Source organism: Bufo bufo, chromosome 1 (assembly GCF_905171765.1).
Source record: "Bufo bufo chromosome 1, aBufBuf1.1, whole genome shotgun sequence".
NCBI classification, from domain to species: Eukaryota; Metazoa; Chordata; class Amphibia; order Anura; family Bufonidae; genus Bufo; species Bufo bufo.
Genome location: NC_053389.1, coordinates 231,487,715 through 231,504,635, shown reverse-complemented (window position 1 = coordinate 231,504,635; position 16,921 = coordinate 231,487,715). Strand labels below are relative to the sequence as shown.

General features: G+C 44.4%; 1 protein-coding gene across 3 annotated transcripts in view; it reads left to right on the top strand.

Annotated features, from left to right (window-relative positions):
- The window catches only part of RAD52 (RAD52 homolog, DNA repair protein), a 115,126-nt gene that overhangs the window by 76,135 nt on the left and 22,070 nt on the right, over positions 1-16,921 (top strand). The gene's annotated exons all lie outside the window — the stretch shown is intronic.

Here is a 16,921-nt window from a genome sequence, read left to right as displayed (position 1 = left end):
CGCAGTGCAGCATCGTGTGGTTTCAGGTGTCTGTCAACTCCTCCGTGCATCCGCCCCCTTAATGCATACGCCGCCCCCTGCCACACATATTCCTCCCCCTCCTTCATTGATAAGAAAGCGCCCTGCCCAGTGACGTCACCGGACCAGAGGGGCGTGGCTTAGCGCATTGTGTTGCCGCCTAGTTACCGCCCCTACATGCAGAAAATTACTGTGGCTGACGGTGACGTCACAGGGCTCCTTGCGAAGCGGAAGAAGAGGCTTTGCTCTGCAGAAAGGGACCCGGTACGTCACTGACTCTGAGAAAAACAACACTTCCGGTTGAAAATTAGTGAATAGAAAAAGGGGCATCTGAAAAGTCTCGTCAAGGTATGACAGGCATGAATGTAATATTTAGGGGACTGTTGTACACATACACCAATGTCCCCAATCCCGGACAGCTCCTTTAAAGAGAACCTGTTTCTACAAAATGCAGTGCAATTGCATATCGTTTTGTGGGAAAAGATTTAGCAAAATTTTTAATTTATACATTTAAGGGAGGGGCTAAATGGCGACATTATATTTAATCATGTCAATGGAGTTGCAAAACAACATGCTGTGACAATCGCAGAAAATCCAACATTTAGATTTTTGGTCACAAATCTCTGCTCGCATAAGCCATAAGTAGTATGTGAATGGGATTTGGCTGTGTTCTTAAAACAGAACCAAATCGCAGGTAAATGGCAGTCACACGTGACTTGTATTGTGGCCTATGACCTGCAACCAAAAATCCAACTGTGTTGGACTTCTGCGATTGTTGTATTGAGCCCCATTGAGAATCATTCGATGTGATATTGCACAATTTTCTGAGCCGTGTAGCCCGAGCTTAAGGGTGGGGCTACATGAAGTCTTAAAATAGTTGTTGCATTGTGATATGTGATGGCAAAAGTTTGCAACTGTCAAGTCATAGCATTGTTGTGTCACATCGCAACCTCATTGACGTTTATCAGATGTAACACACATGTTGTTTTGTAACCCAGGGTTAATTTCTGCTGTTTCTGAGCTCAGTTGTACATGGGTGGGAGCTGTATTTTTAGTGACGACAGTCATCTATATATACACAGAGAAGAGGTATAAGGGGGAGGGATTCTAGGGAGGGTGAGAAAGGAAAAGGAGTCGGGAAGGGGGGGGGGGGGGTCGACCAAGAACCTCGAGTGTATTAAAAATCACTTGAAATCATTATAGAGACTCACAATAGTTTGACATCCCTTGGTCTTGTCAAGACTTATTTCTTTGTGTCTAATTGCATTTTCTCCTTCATATGTGTTAACCACGGCTGCCATTATGTTCAGGAAAGCTTTTCTAGTCTTGTTCTCCCAGCCAGCTAGCTCTTCCATACGACATAAGTTTGACATCTTATCATACCACATTGACATAGTCGGGGGGTCAACATCTCTCGACCTCAGCGGAATGAGAAGTTTTGCCGCCATGATCATGTGAGTGGACAGGTTTGACTTATATGGTCTAAAGTCTGCTTCTGGTAACCATAGTAACACCAATGGAGCCGACAACTTTAACTTATTGGGACATACTTTATTAATCATGGATTCCACCTCTGACCAAAACGTTTTCAGTTTTGGGCATGACCACCAGATATGTGAGATGTTACCAATACCCAATGAGCGGTCTCCCTCAGATCAATGCTGGAGGTAATTTATTCGGTGGAGAAAGTCAGGTGTACGATACCACCTAGAGAGTGTTTTATAGGAAATTTCCTGAATTTTAACATATTTAGAGAACCCGTGAGAATGAGTAAGAATGAAGGATCTACTGCACCCATCTAGTTTAATGTTCAACTCTCGTTCCCAATCTTTTAGATAACTAGGTTCTTGAAAGTCACAGGGTGTCAACATCTGCTTATAAACTAGGGAAAGGCATTTAGATGGTAGAGTAGGCAACAATACGTAGTTTTCTAGCCAGGAAGGATCTGGCAGGGGCAGATGACTGGATCTTTTGAACCTATTGCAGGACCTTTCGAAATTCCATATTTGTAAAATATCTCCCACTCCGCTAGATTTTCCAGTAATAGCCTTGTAAAAATCTTTATTTGCTTTAGATCAAGACAGATCCCCTAATCTATAGTAAGAGACAGATGCCCAGATTTTGGTGACCTCTGTAGGTCGTTTTGCAAGGATCTGCGGTAGCATATGATGGGGGGTTAAGGGGGACAGTTTTTTTCCCCCTATGTTTAACGCACTAGATCTTTGGCATCTAGATATGGTATTTCTAGTTAGCTCACTCACTAGTTCTCGTTTATTCGGCAAAGGTGTGTTATACCATAACAGGTATTCTCTATGTCTACCCAGTAGGGCCTTTTCCATATCAATGGGTATAGGGACCGGGTCAGGACATGTTAGTGTCAACCACCTTTCCAGGTGGATGGCTTTCAGGTACGAGTTAATGTCCGGCAGGGAACTGCCTCCATGTTTCTTTTTCTTAGTGAGGAGGGAGAAGGGTAACCTAGCTTTTCTGTTTAGTTAGGAATACGTTGGGTATGGAGATTGGAAGGGACCGGAATAAATATAACAATTGTGGAAGGATGTATGTGACCAGCGCATTCTTCCTTCCCAGCCAGGATAACATATTCGAGAAGCCTGACAAGGTGGTCTGAATCTTATGTAATAAGGGAGTATAATTAAGTTGGAAAAGTAGGTTCAGATTAGCGGGGATCATGATTCCCATATATTAAATCGCTTTAGTAGGCTATTTGAAAGGGGTCATATCTTTTATTCTTCCCAACTGAAAAGGGGAAAGAGCGATCCCCAAAGCCTCCGATTTGTCAAAATTAATCTTGAAGTTAGATGCCTTGCCAAATGCCTCGAAGATATCCATTATACACGGCATGGCTATCTCCGGATTTGAGATTAACAATAACAAATTGTCAGCGAACGCTGCCAAATTTATTTATTTTCAAGCCTCTATTATTGGAGGTTTGCCTGAATTTCAAAAGCAGCGTTTCCAAGGTTAGTATAAAAAGCGTAGGGGATAGTGGGCAACCCTGTCTGGTACCGTTTCCAATGACAAAGGAATCTGACATTGTACCGTTCACTAGTATGTGAGCTGAGGGGGAGGAGTATAATGTGAATATCGCCTGTATAAATCTATTCGGGAACCCAAAAGATTCAAGAGTTCTGCTCATAAATTGCCAACTCACCCTATCCAAACATCTTTTCCGTGTAGGTTCCTAAGAGAACTAGGGGCATCATTTTAGAGTTGGCATAAGAAACTGCGTGTAAGACTCTGCTAACATTATGTCTGCCCTCTCTGCCCGGAACAAATCCCACCTGCTCCTCACCAATCAGGTCAGGGAGTAGGGAATCAATTCTGTGGCTCAGCAGCTTGGGCCACCACTTCAGGTCTGTATTAAGGAGAGATATGGGCCTGTAACTCCCACATAACTCCTGATCTTTCCCCTCTTTATGAATAATGGTGATGTGCGCTTCTTGGGCTTAGGCAGGGAGAACAGAGCCCTGCAGCAGGTCATTACAGAGTCTGACAAAATATGGAGTCACAATATTTTTAAATTTCTTATAGTAATAAATAGGATATCCATCTGGGCCTGGGCTTTTGCCCGATGGTATAGTGCAAAGGAACTTATCCACCTCCTTAATTGTGAAGGGTTGTAGAAGTTTGGACTTGTTGTCTGCTGATAAGGTGGGTATTGTGATGGATTGAAGGAAGGAGTCAATGCATGTGCTTAAATAGTACTGGTTAGAATCTGCCTTTAGGTCTACCTTTTCTAAGTTATATAGAGATGAGTCGAATTTACAGAACTCTCTTGCTATAGCAGGTGTTGTAGTGAGTCTCTTACCTTCCTTAGCCTTAATAGCGTGGATAAAGGTTTTGCTTTTTTGAGCGCTTAATAGGTTAGACATCACTTTAGAGCCTTTGTCCCCATGGTAGTAGTATTTGAAGTGTAGTGATTGTAGTATTTTGGCCGTTTTAATATTTAAAAGGTCTTTTAACCTGAAGGCGTAGTGATTTAAGTGTACATTGTACTTGATCAGTATGTTTTGTTTTATGCAATGCTTCTAGGGTAGAAATTTGTATCAATAAGGAATTCAACTTCTGCGTTCTTTGCTTCTTTATTCTAGAGCCTAGGCTAATCAATTCCCCCCCTAATAACTGCCTTGTGGGCTTCCTAAATTATGGGTATGCGAGTTTAAGGTCTGTCATTCCCACTAAAGTACTCTCTGATCTTTTTGTTCTATCTGGGTCTTATTAGTCTCATCTTCCAGAAGCGTAGGGTTAAGATGCCACATCCATACCTTTGGCGGTAGATCTTGCAACTTCCATTGTGTTGTGACTGGAGCATGATCAGAAACAATGGTGTTACCAATTCTTGCACTCACAATAGAAGGAAGTGATACATTAGACATATATATATATGTAGTCCAGACGCTGGTAAGTACCATGGACATGTGAGAAGAACGTATAGTCCCTCCCATCTGGGTTGAGAACTCTCCAGACATCCGAGACCCGCAAGTCCGAGAGTGCTAATTGTAATCTATGTACTTGTTTTTTGGAGAGAAGTCTGGATTTGGAAGTGGAATCCATGGTGTGGTCTATGGCTAGATTGAAGTCGCCCCCCAATATCAATACGCCTTCTACGAACTCCTGGAGGGTACCCAACGTCTGGAGGAACCACGGAATCTGCTTAAAGTTTGGGGCATATATATTAGCCATAGTGATAGTTTTATTTAGAACTTTTCCCTTGACAAACAAGTAGCGTCCGAAAGGATCCGCTAATTTAGCCGTCAAGGTGAACGGTATATTTTTACCAATGCCGATAAAAACCACTCTAGCAGCAGAGGAGTAAGTGGCCTGGTACCAGACAGGAAAGCACTTACTGACCACGTTAGGGACATGTTGATGTCTAAAATGGGTCTCTTGTAGAAAGAGTATGTCAGCACTCTCTCTTTTAAGAGTATGATACACTTAACTTCTTTTTTGAGGGATATTCATCCCATTGACATTCAGTGAGCAAAGTGTAACCTTAGCCATATTACTTATCAACTAACACCTAGCTCATCTGTCGCTGGGACACAGAGGTTTAAGTCAACACAAGGTGGGTAACAGGGGTAAATACTAGTATAAACAGGGGGAAAAGGGCACAGAGGCCCAAACAGCGCAAATCTGCGCAATAGTGCAATAACATTCAAAGAGTATGAGGCCGGGGGGTGGGGGGGGGGGGGGGCATCAGTTATAGAGTCCAATTAGACCAGGGACTTCACACACATCCGGCCTATGTGAAATATGTCAGAACCTATTCATGTCAAGCTATATGAATATGGCTTGCTGCAGGGCCAGGAAAAGAGTTCCACTGCCAAAGGACGCAAGATCCTCCGCTTTGCAAGCGTGCTAGCCGCCAAATCTTGAAAGATCAGGATTTTATGGTTGTCCAGAAGAGTGTCCTCCCTCTCTTGCTTTTTTGAGGATCTCCGCTGTGTCCAGGTAATTTAAAAGTGCACAGACCGTATCTCTTGGTGGATCCCCCTCCGCGGGTTTGGGCCTGAGAGCTCCGTGGGCCCGTTCGATAGTAATGGCGGCTGCACGTGTCTGACCCACCAATATGGAGTGGATCCGGCATACACATTCTGATAGCTCCTCAGCGGGGGACAGATTCCGGGATCCCCCTGATTCTCACATTCTTTTACCTTCCTCTGTTTTCCTGGTCTTCCAGGCAAAGGTAAGCAGTGTTTAACTGTGAGCGCAGGGATTTCATTTGAGCTTGCAGCCCCCTGCTATGTTCTACAATAGCCGACTGCGAATTTTCGAGTGATTCAACTCGAGACCCTATCTGTTGTACCTCCATCTTTATATCCGCCAGCTCCTTCATCACTGGATATAGAGCTTGCGACAAGGAGTGTTTCAGGAAAAATCATGTAATTGGTAGCGGGTTAGTTTCTCCCTGCATGTCTGAGTAAATGCAGGAGCTACCGCCATCTGAGTAGTCTTCCTGTGTTTCGGAGCGGGCAGCAGCCGCCGCCATTTTCTTCTTTCTGACTGGAGAAGGCAGCGCCTTATTCAGGAACCTTGATAAGTCCCCTTGCAATTTCTGGGGTCTTGGCGTGCACTCCGTGTCTTTGCTTCTCTCCTTAGACAGTTTATCCATTTTTCGAGTAGGTTGCTTGGCTGTAAAGCTATATGGCCGGATGGTGCGGTGAGGAGCACAAGGCTAAGCGTCCACCACCATGCTCGGCTAGTTCGGCCTTCTCAACCACTGACTATCTTGTCACAGATATAATTGTTGACACATGACATGTTAAACAGTCCTAACCCAGGGAGTGCAATTAATCATGTGTACCACTGAGCACAGAAAAAGCTAATTTTAACAGTATAAATTACACGTTTTGCTGGTTCCTTTCCTGCAAAACTATATATCAATCTACTCTTCTTCTCCTGCTCAGTGACCTGCGGATTGCTCTGCATTTCATGGTGACAGGTGCTCTTTAAATGTAAGGCAAAAGCACTTTCTCCAATGGATATCTGCATAGTACTATGAAAGTCATGATTTCATTTGTAATCTACCTCAGAAGGCATCAAAACCCAGGAGAAACCGTAACATTTTAGGATTTAATTTTTCACCCAAGCTAGCATGCTGCTCCAGTAACCTTTCGCCATTTAGTAAATAAATATTTGTTTCATGATCTGTTGACTCCTGCCTGATCAACGCCAGCCATCATTGCTAAATACTCAAAGAAATCTATAACAAAATAGTTAAATGGACGCTCACAGGGGGAAATTTACCATCTCCTCGCCACCCTTGCCGCTTTCACCGAAGCGGAGCAGGGAGTGGGTGGCCCAGTGAGTCTGCAACATGTATCTTCATTTGCTGCCATAGATTTCATTCTGGTGCACAGCCTGCTGAACAATGCGCCTAATATTTGACGAGTTCGGCGTCTCATCATAAATTGGGCACATCGACTGGCAGCACAGGAGACTTCAAAGACCAGCGTAAAATGCTGGACTTTAATAAAGCTCATCCTTAGAGCTTAAAAAACTGGCATGGGGGAGAGGCTTGAATGATGTCTTGCATTGCCAAAGGTGTAGGGTTTACACCCAGAGAGTACAGTTTTCATGTTATTTATGCCGGAAAATTAACACTGCAAAATTTATAACGTAAAAAGTCAGAGGCAGTTTTACTGTCGCCACCGCCCCCCGGAAAGAGTAATAAAAGTTAACCAGTAAGTTATGTGTCCCCCACAATGGTGCCAATAAAACCAATTTGTCCTTCAAAAAACATATCCTCTTACAGCTGCATCATCGGAAGAATAATATATTACAGCCCTTGGCATGCGACAGTGAAAATGAGTCCTAAAATACATACAGGAAGGGTTAAATGGAACTCTTTGTCTGCTGAAAGAAAACTGAAGGTATTGGTGATTTAGTTAAAGGATAAAGTTGCAAAAACGAAATAAATATAAAATTCTAAGGGCTCATATACTACATCTGTATTAACCTATGGGGACTTGCTATACCTCTATATGAAATAAAGTACCTAGACACGACACTTACGGTAACGGTAGCATCTGCCTTCTCATATGCCACTACTGTCAATCACGTTTCTTCCCGGATGAACATGCCTTGTTAATAAGCTGTCTTCTGTCAGATGCACCTGAGCTGCAGATTAGAACAGCTGTGGCGATGGAAACTAGTGCAGCCAATCAGATTCACGGTAGGTTAGAAAATATAACCATTGATCAAATTGGTTGTTATATGTAGCTCCTCCTCATTTTTTATATGAAGTCCTATGTATACCGTGTACCAGGCATTTGTTGTTTATAATGGTCTCCTTAGACTCTGCGGGCAAGTGACCAGGTATGATCGTACTCCTTGTCAATATTAACAGAAAACACGGTACTCCAAGGGTGATGATCAAATGAGCATTGATTTTTTGAAAGCAATCCACAAATTTCACAATCTGACATTTCAGTGTGGTCCGCAAGATGGGAGTCTGCAAAATCCTGGATACTGGCATTTTTCTACTACAACTGGCTGTTGGGATTTGGTCTGTAATTTGAATGTGGACTGCACACAAATGACTTTAACAAGATGTGCTTTAACTGCAGACTGTCAGCTTTAATTTGAGGGTATTTACATCCAAATCAGGTGAACGGTGTAGGATTTACAACAGTTTGCATATGTGCCTCCCACTTGTTAAGGGACCAAAAGTAATGGTACAGAATAATAATCAACTCAAACTTTCACTTTTTAATACTTGGTTGCAAATCCTTTGCAGTCAATTACAGCCTGAAGTCTGGAAGGCATAGACATCACCAGACGCTGGGTTTCATCCCTGGTGTTGCTCTGCCAGGCCTCTACTGCAACTGTCTTCAGTTCCTGCTTGTTCTTTTGGGGCATTTTCCCTTCAGTTTTGTCTTCAGCAAGTGAAATGCATGCTCAATCGGATTAAGGTCAGGAGATTGACTTGGCCATTGCATAACATTCCACTTCTTTCCCTTAAAAAACTCTTTGGTTGCTTTTGCAGTATGCTTTGGATCATTGTCCATCTGCACTGTGAAACGCCATCCAATGCCTTCTGAAGCATTTGGCTGAATATGAGCAGATAATATTGCCCAAAGCACTTCAGAATTCATCCTGCTGCTTTTGTCAGCAGTCACATCATCAATAAATACAAGAGGACCAGTTCCATTGGCAGCCATGCATGCCCACGCCATTACACTACCACCACCATGCTTCACTGATGAGGTGGTATGCTTAGGATCATGAGCAGTTCCTTTCCTTCTCCATACTCTTCTCATCACTCTGGTACAAGTTGATCTTGGTCTCATCTGTCCATAGGGTGTTGTTCCAGAACTGTGAAGGCTTTTTTAGATGTCGTTTGGAAAACCCTAATCTGGCCTTCCTGTTTTTGAGGCTCACCAATGGTTTACATCTTGTGGTGAACCCTCTGTATTTACTCTGGTGAAGTCTTCTCTTGATTGTTGACTTTGACACATATACACCTACCTCCTGGAGAGTGTTCTTGATCTGGCCAACTGTTGTGAAGGGTGTTTTCTTCACCAGGGAAAGAATTCTTCGGTCATCCACCACAGTTGTTTTCCGTGGTCTTCCAGGTCTTTTGGTGTTGCTGAGTTCACCGGTGCGTTCCTTCTTTTTAAGAATGTTCCAAACGGTTGTTTTGGCCCCGCCTAATATTTTTGCTATCTCTCTGATGGGTTTGTTTTGTTTTGTTTTTTTCAGCCTAATGATGGTTTGCTTCACTGATAGTGACAGCTCTTTGGATCTCATCTTGAGAGTTGACAGCAACATAATCCAAATGCAAATAGCACACTTGAAATGAACTCTGGACCTTTTATCTGCTCATTGTAATTGGGATAATGAGGGAATAACACACACCTGGCCATGGAACAGCTGAGAAGCCAATTGTCCCATTACATTTGGTCCCTTAAGTGGGCGGCACATATGCAAACTGTTGTAATTCCTACACCGTTCACCTGATTTGGATGTAAATACCCTCAAATTAAAGCTGACAGTCTGCAGTTAAAGCACATCTTTCATTTCAAATCCATTATGGTGGTGTATAGAGCCAAAAATGTTACAATTGTGTCGATGTCCCAATATTTATGGACCTGGCTGTACATATTTATTTGATAATCGCCTTCGGAGTGTTGAGTTTTGTGTGAATATGTACCAGGCATAGACTGTGAGCCTCCCAGTGCAACATAGAAATGCCAGTCCACCAGCAGCTGTGAAACTACAACTCGCAGCATGCTGCGTTTAATTATATGGGTGTTCTGAAAACAGCTAAGCAAATGTGCATGCTGAGAGTTGTAGTTTCACAACCGCTCAAGTGCCGGAAGTTGCTGACCCTTTTAATAGATAAAATCATAACACTATTTCATGGGTTGTCCAACTTCTAAGTTTGTTTTACCTGTCAATGGGAACCTGCTTACTTGCTATGCCTGCTACCTGACACTCTGTTCTGGCTCTGTGGGTCCACCTCTGTTTTCACAGCGCTTCAGTCCCTGTATGGAAACTTCCAGAACCGTGGGGCATCAAATATGCCACTATAGCCAATGACTGACCGCAGCAGCTTATGTAACCACAATGATGTGCTGCTTGCAGTGGCACACTTGTACCCTGTACATATTGGAAGTTTATTAATAGGGACCAAATTATAGTGATAACAGCGGTGGACCATTGGAGTTGGAAATGACCATCGGGGAGCAGGTAAGTATGCTTCTCTTTACCAGTCCAACGGGGTGAGGTGGTTATTTAAAACACACTTAACACTTGAACAACCCCTTTAAACCACTTATCTACCACCTCACGACTTTATACGTTAGGGCAGTAAACTGTTAACTAACCCACTGTATAAAAGTGGCGGTTTACATTACGATCTGTTCTGTTGTGCTGCAGATCATTGTGATTAGACAGCTGCGCTCACAGTGAAGATCCCGGAGCCAGCCCTAATGGACTCCAGGCATAAGATCGCAGTGACAGCCTGCAGGGCCTGCTCAGCTAAGATCCTGTGATGTGAATGCGACCTCTGCTGGTTGTAAAGTTAGCTGTGAGCCTGCTGTCTGTAAATTAATTCTGCCCTGACTATGGAAGGAAGGGAGGGATTATTTTTTGATCATTATTATTATTGCATTGTACTCATTTTGAGCTAAAATACATTTTTTTTATTGGTCTTTATTACAAATATGGAACCCTTTTTTCTGTATAGGACTGAGATGCTCTAATAGAGCAGAGAGTAAATTCAGATCCCTCTGTCAGCTTAGGGGCTCATAATCTTTGCTCTCAGACCTTATAAAACCTCATTATAGCTAATTTCTTATCTTGCTGTTAAGAATGTGGCTTAGTGACCAACAATACGCCTTTTTATGGCGGTCACTAAAGGGGCCTTAGGCTGGGCCACTGCCTTTTCACGGCAGCCTGGTCCAATCGCTAATCGGTCTTGGCTCTCACATGAGCACTCCTGCTGGTTCGGGCTGTTTAACCTCTTACATGCTATGGGCAATGGAGCCCGCAGCATGTAAGTGGTGACGGAGAGAGCAGACTCCCTCTGTCTCCCATCGACACCCTGCAAATGCGATCGTGGTGTGCCAATGTGTGTAAAGGCTGGCTGGAGCCTGGTGTATAGCACTGACATTAAAATGCAATTAATTGATTGGTGCATTGTATTTTAAAAGCAATCTAAATTTTGCCTGTTATAATCCCCTTGTTGGACTATTAACCCCTTCGCTGCCAGCGACTATTAACCTCTTTGCTACCAGCGCCGTTCATAGAGCAATAGGCTAACATGGCGCCTGCTCGCACATGCAGCGGGCGTCATAGCCAGCAGGTCTCTTCTGTTTAAAACAGCAGAGACCTGCGGCTAATTACCGCAAACGGCAATAATGCCAATCACGGTAATTAAAGGCTTTAGATGCCATGATCAAGTGAGATCACGGCAGCTAAATGCGCAAAAAACAGAAGTTCGCGCTTACAGGAGCGTTACTGGCGTCCCCTGAGGCCAATGGGGATGCCGGTATATGATTTTATATGGGCTCAGCCTCGCTGAAGTCACTGAGAACATTTAAAGTGCATTTCTTATTGCCAACATAAGAAATTAGTAATTCTCAATAATAAGTGCAGTTTAAAGGGTTTCTGTCACCACAATTAATCCTATTAAACTAGCTGGCATTAGCGATGTGCTAATGTCAGCTGAACCTAAGTAGTCTATTCCTACTTTTATCTATGCCCCGTTACTCCAGAAATATAACTTTTATAATATGCTAATTAGCCTCTAGGTGCAGGTGGGGCATTCCCCTGCTCCTAGAGGCACCGTTTTCCCACCTCTGGCCACGCCCTGCTACACTAGATTGACAGGGCCAGGCAGTGTTGATCTACTGCCGGCCCTGTCTGCCATGTAAATCTCGCGCCTACGCCGTACCGTTCAGTATTCGGCGCAGGTGCAGTGAGTGAAGGGCGCTCCCTGCGCCGAATACTGAACGGCACGAGATTTCCCCAGCGCACAGGGCCTGCAGTTGGAGGTGAAGTCTGCCTGGCCCTGTCAATCTAGTGTAGCAGGGCGTGGCCAGAGGTGGGAGAATGGAGCCTCTAGGAGCAGGGGCAACGCCCCCCCCCCCCTGCACCTAGAGGCTAATTAGCATATTATAAAAGTTATATTTCTGGAGTAACAGTTGCATAGATAAAAATAGGAATAGACTAGTTAGGTTCAGCACATCGCTAATGCCAGCTAGTATAATAGGGTTAATTCTGGTGACAGAAACCCTTTAAAAATACATGATTGTTCAAAATGAGAAATTAAAAAATAGATTTTGTAGGCTCATATATGAGCTTCAAAATCTTCACAAAAAAATAAAGGGAAACCTAAATATATATATAAAAAATTTAAAAAAATCAAAAACTTTAAACCTTTTCGTATAATAAAAATATATTTACCTAAATAACAAAAAATATAAACATCATAGGTATCACTGTGACCGAAAATGCCTGTACTAAATATTTTTCCAATACGGCGAATGTTGTAACGGAAAAATGGGTCAAAAGGCCAATTTGCCAATTTTTTTATTGCTTCTTTTACCCCCCAAAATTTTTTATAGAATATGATCAAAAAGTCACACACACTCCAAAATGTTATCAATTAAAACTACATTGTCTCGCAAAAAATGAGCCCCCACACAGCTCAGTAGATATAACTATAAAAAAAAGTTACAGGTTTAAAATATGGTGATGTAAAAAAAAAAATATATATATATTTTTTTCCAAGTTTACATTTATTTCTACACTATCACTTGTGCGTTGCATGAAAATCGCAGCATGCTCCTCTTTGTGCTTTTTTCACGTAACGCAGGCCCCATAGAAATGAATGGGGTTGCGTGAAAATCGCAAGCATCAACAAGCAAGTGCGGATGCGGTGCGATTTTCACGCACGGTTGCTAGGTGACGATCGGGATGGAGACCTGATCATTATTATTTTCCCTTATAACATGGTTATAAGGGAAAATAATAGCATTCTGAATACAGAATGCTAAGTAAAATAGGGCTGGAGGGGTTAAAAAATTAAATAATTTTTTTTTAACTCTCCTTAATCCACTTCTTCGCGCAGCCGGCATCTCTTCTGTCTTCATCTGTGAGCAATAGGACCTTTGATGACATCACTGCGTTCATCACATGGTCCGTCACATGATCCATCACCATAGTGATTGATCATGTGACGGACCATGTGATGAGCGTAGTGACGTCATCAAAGGTCCTATTCCTCACAGAACAAGACAGAAGAGATGCCGGCTGCGCGAACAAGTGGATTAAGGCGAGTTAAAATTTTGTGGATTAAGGGAAGTTAAATTATTTTTTTTTTATCCCCCCCAGCCCTATATTACTTAGCATTCTGTATTCAGAATGCTATTATTTTCCCTTATAACCATGTTATAAGGGGAAATAATACAATCTGTTTAAACTTTTTTAATTTTTCTCTTACTTTTTATTTAATAACTATTAGCCTCCTTAAGGGCTAGAACCAGTGTCATATTCACCCTAATAGAGCTCTATTAGGGTGAATAGGACTTTACACTCTCCCTGCTGCCCTGTGTTTTTTGCACACAACAGCAGGGAGCTGACCATGGCAACCAGCCTATCATGTGCCCCCCAGCCTCTGATCAGCCCCTCCAGCCTCTGATCAGCCCCCCCAGCCTCTGATCAGCCCCCCCCCCCCTCTGATCAGCCTCCGATCAGCCCCCCCTCTGATGATCAGCCCCTCCAGCCTCTCCCTCTTATCAGCCCCCTCTGGTAACAAACCCACCCCCCCCTCCCTCCCCAGTATTAATCATTGGTGGCAGTGGCCACAGGGTCTCTCCCCCCCCCCCCCCCCCCCCCCCATCATTGGTGGCAGTGGGCAGTTCCGATCGGAGTCCCAGCAGTGTAATGCTGGGGCTCCGATCGGTTACCATGGCAGCCAGGACGCTACTGAAGTCCTGGCTGCGATGGTATGTTAGTGAGCAGCATTATACTCACGTGCGCCGTGATCGCCGGGAGCTCCTTCTCATAGGTCTGTGCGGCGCATTGCTAATGCTATAAGCATTAGCAATGAGCCGCACAGACAGAAGAAGGAGCGCCCGGCGGCCACGGCGCACGTGAGTATAATGCTGCTCACTAACATACCATCGCAGCCAGGACTTCAGTAGCGTGACTCCTGGCTGCCATGGTAACCGATCGGAGCCCCAGCATTACACTGCTGGGACTCCGATCGGAACTGCCCACTGCCACCAATGCAGACAAACATTCCCGGCACCCGACCTCTGACAGGAAGCTGTGATCCGCACGATTAACCCCTCAACTGAGGGGTTAATCACGCGGATCACAGCGTGCAGTCATAGGGGCTGGGATATGGCCGGCACATTGGCATTCAGGCATTCATTGGTGGCGCAGTGGCCACAGTCCCTCTCCTCCTCCTACTCTGTTCTCATTGGTGGTCAGCGGCAGCCACGCACAGTGGGGAGGGAGTGACTCCTCTCCTTCTCCACTGTGCCGGCTCAGGAAACCATGGTGATGCGCCTAGAGCGCATCTTTGAAAATGGGCTGACAAATACCCAAGCGCCAGGACAAAATTCCTGGTCGCCATGGCAACCTGGCGTTTGGGATTTGTCGAGCCCTGCTTTAAAAAAAATAAAGTAATAAATAAGTCAAAATAAGAAATAGAGTTGGGGTCCATTCACACGTCCGCAACTGTTTTGCGGATCTGCAAAACACGGACACCGGCCATGTTTATTCCGCATTTTGCAGACCGCACATGGCCGGCACTATAATTGAAATGCCTTTTCTTGTCCGTGGCTGCGGACAAGAATAGGACATGTTCTATTTTTTTGCGGGGCTGCAGAACGGACGTGCTGATGCGGACAGCACATTGTGTGCTGTCCGCATTTTTTGCGGCCCCATTAAAAATGAATGGGTCCGACCAGTTCTGCAAATTGCGGGAACGGATGCGGACCCATTTTGCGGACGTGCAAATGGACCCTTATACACTGCTCAAAAAACTTTGTAACTCCAAGTCAATCAAACTTCTGTGAAATCAAACTGTCCACTTAGGAAGCAACACTGAGTGACAATCAATTTCACATGCTGTTGTGCAAATGGGATAGACAACAGGTGGAAATTATAGGCAATTAGCAAGACACCCCCAATAAAGGAGTGGTTCTGCAGGTGGTGACCACAGATCACTTCTCAGTTCCTATGCTTCCTGGCTGATGTTTTGGTCACTTTTGAATGCTGGCAGTGCTTTCACTCTAGTGGTAGCATGAGATGGAGTCTACAACCCACACAAGTGGCTCAGGTAGTGCAGCTCATCCAGGATGGCACATCAATGCAAGCTGTGGCAAGAAGGTTTGCTGTGTCTGTCAGAGTAGTGTCCAGAGCATGGAGGCGCTACCAGGAGACAGGCCAGTACATCAGGAGACGTGGAGGAGGCTGTAGGAGGGCAACAACCCAGCAGCAGGACCGCTACCTCCGCCTTTGTACAAGGAGGAACAGGAGGAGCACTGCCAGAGCCCTGCAAAATGACCTCCAGCAGGCCACAAATGTGCATGTGTCTGCTCAAACGGTCAGAAACAGACTCCATGAGGGTGATATGAGGGCCTGACGTCCACAGGTGGGGGTTGTGCTTACAGCCCAACACCGTGCAGGACGTTTGGCATTTTCCAGAAAACACCAATATTGGCAAATTCGCCATTGGCGCCCTGTGCTCTTCACAGATGAAAGCAGGTTCACACTGAGCACATGTAACAGACGTGACAGAGTCTTGAGACACCGTGGAGAACGTTCTGCTGCCTGCAACATCCTCCAGCATGACCGGTTTGGCATTGGGTCAGTAATGGTGTGGGGTGGCATTTCTTTGGAGGGCCGCACAGCCCTCCATGTGCTCGCCAGAGGTAGCCTGACTGCCATTAGGTACCAAGATGAGATCCTCAGACCCCTTGTGAGACCATATGCTGGTGCAGTTGTCCCTGCGTTCCTCCTAATGCAAGACAATGCTAGACCTCATGTGGCTGAAGTGTGTCAGCAGTTCCTGCAAGACGAAGGCATTGATGCTATGGACTGGCCCGCCCGTTCCCCAGACCTGAATCCAATTGAGCACATCTGGGACATCATGTCTCGCTCTATCCACCAACGTCACGTTGCACCACAGACTGTCCAGGAGTTGGCAGATGCTTTAGTCCAAGTCTGGGAAGAGATCCCTCAGGAGACCGTCCGCCGCCTCATCAGGAGCATGCACAGGCGTTGTAGGGAGGTCATACATGCACGTGGAGGCCACACACACTACTGAGCCTCATTTTGACTTGTTTTAAGGACATTACATCAAAGTTGGATCAGCCTGTAGTGTGTTTTTCCACTTTAATTTTGAGGGTGACTCCAAATCCAGACCTCCATGGGTTGAAAAATTTGATTTCCATTTTTTTATTTTTGTGTGATTTTGTTGTCAGCACATTCAACTATGTAAAGAACAAAGTATTCCAGAAGAATATTTAATTAATTCAGATCTAGGATGTGTTATTTTTTTGTTCCTGTTATTTTTTTGAGCAGTGTAGAAACCGTTATTAGGTTTGTAAATAGTATAGCAGACTACATAGATACACATACAAGTAGCGTTTATTTTTACAATATAAACATATGGTTATGGTTTTAGAAATGTTTTGTCTTGAAAATCTTTTGTTAGGCCTCTTTCACACGGGCGAGTTTTTCCGCTCGGGTGCAATGTGTGAGGTGAACACATTGCACCTGCACTGAATCTGGACCCATTCATTTCTATAGGGCTGTGTACATGAGCGGTGAAATCGCAGCATGCTCTATATTGTGCATTTTTCACGCAACGCAGGCCCCATAGAAGTGAATGGAGCTGCGTGAAAATCGCAAGCAA